Below are 2086 nucleotides of genomic sequence, written 5' to 3'. Positions count from 1 at the left end.
ATGTCAACATACATTATGTGTTTCAATTAACTGATCTAAATGTTGGGACGGTTATAATGCTACGAAACTTTAATATCGGATTTATATTATTCCTATCCAGCGCTGGATTATCGCTGGAGTAAAGTAAACGGCAGTGGAATGCTCTCAAGCAGCCTCTACACGTTGGCCGTGTTTGCCGAACAGAAGAGGACGGCACTATACTAAAAAAAAGAGGTTGAATTATTTGCGTCTTTCTTTCTGGTATAGCGCCATCCCCTTCTGTTCGGCAAACACGGCCAACGTATAGAGGCTGCTTCAAATGCAATTCAGTGCAGTCCAGTGCCAGTTTACATTATTTAAGTAGCACTCTAGCGCTGGATTGGATTACTGGATCGAAATAATGTAAGCCAGCAATAATGTTACAATTAGTAGCATTAGTAGTCGTAAATGCCGTTATTTACATTAAATGTAAAAAACATACAATAACAAGCGCAATGACAGATCAATTTGATCGACTTGCAAAATCAAAATCAATTAAAACGAAGTACATAAGTTTGACATGGTACATAATTATCTTGAATCTTTACATTTTATGAAGTGCTTATGTATTATTTGTAACTTAAAGTTCAATAAACCAAACACATACATTTTATTCCTTTGCAGACATAATTAAGTATTTGTCACTCCAACCTCTATAAAGTTTTAATCCAAATCGTTCCATTGTTGAGTTTTTGCGTGCACAATTATTTGCCAGTCGGCGCGTTCTTATCGCAATTCGCAGATATAAAATGGCCAATGATTCATGTAACTGTAATCTGTCTGCAGTTTTAACGCTAGTTTTTTTAGGCAAATATTTGGTAAACTTGTTAGATATGCCAAAATATTAACAAGAGGATTTGTTTTAGAGTAAATCCAATCCCGACTGACAGTGTATTAGTAAGTGAAAAAAAGTGATCAAAAGTGATAACAGTGAAACCTACGACTTGGCTACGGCCTAGGACATCGTGTCGAGTGCTTAGTGTTTGGACCTAGTGCTAGTGAATAAAGTCTTCAAGAGAGTCAGCAGGTCTTTCTCTCCAAATCCTTCGAACCCATAGCACTTAACCATAGGTTTTTAGTACATTACCTTCGATCTAGATTCTAGATGTTACATTTTAATAAACCACTAGGACTATTAACAAGCTCTGTTTATAGTAAGCAAGAGAATTTAGAAGTACTATTCACTAGCTGCACTTATTGACATTTAATAATTATTACTTTGCCTAATTATTGAAAAGTGACACAAAAAGTTTTAAATGTTATTTTTTATTTTAAGTTTGGATTAATGAACTTAATATTTATTAAGTTTAAGTTAAGTTATCATTAAATCTTTCTAAGTGCTGCCGTAAGTATCATATTAACTACTAGGTAGAAAAGTTGCGTGTTACAAGAATTATAAAAGGAATTGGTGATCCCAAACATCTGAATATAGAATTGTATAAGTAACAGATAAGATTGCCAACAAATTACTACTTGTATTAGTCATGCTAAAAGTCAGAACAAAAAGTCGGATGTCTGGATTTCTGGACACACTACTGGCGCACACTACTGGCGCTGTGAATCAGCGGTCTTATTACGAATTGCAAAAATGATGTCGCAATGAGATCGTCACGTAGTTATTTATGTAGGTCTATATAGAATTTTTTTATGTAGAGAAGGAGAGGTACATAGTAAATTTATTACGGCTATTAACAAACATATTAAACATTAGACACTTCAGGTTTTATATTATTGCCATTACTTAGCCATCCTATACAATTACGGGTACTTACTTAAGTAACTAGTATTTTGTAAGACACAAACGTAAAAAATTAAGAACTTTAAGTAAGTAGGTATTGAAACTCTATTACAGAGACTTTGGATATATGTAATACAATTGTACATTTAATTAAATGGTGAACGTGAACGTCACGTTCATAACATTTTCATCACATACATTTTTAATAACTTAGTCAAATCCAATTTAAAAAAAAATCACAACTTTTTTCTAAATAATAATGCTAGTTCCAGAATAAGCGATGCGCACCACCATCGCCATATAAAAGCGTCGCGAACGTTTCTTCCCCAT

The sequence above is a fragment of the Aricia agestis genome, chromosome 5 (assembly GCF_905147365.1).
Source record: "Aricia agestis chromosome 5, ilAriAges1.1, whole genome shotgun sequence".
NCBI classification, from domain to species: domain Eukaryota; kingdom Metazoa; phylum Arthropoda; class Insecta; order Lepidoptera; family Lycaenidae; genus Aricia; species Aricia agestis.
This window is presented reverse-complemented; position numbering follows the sequence as displayed.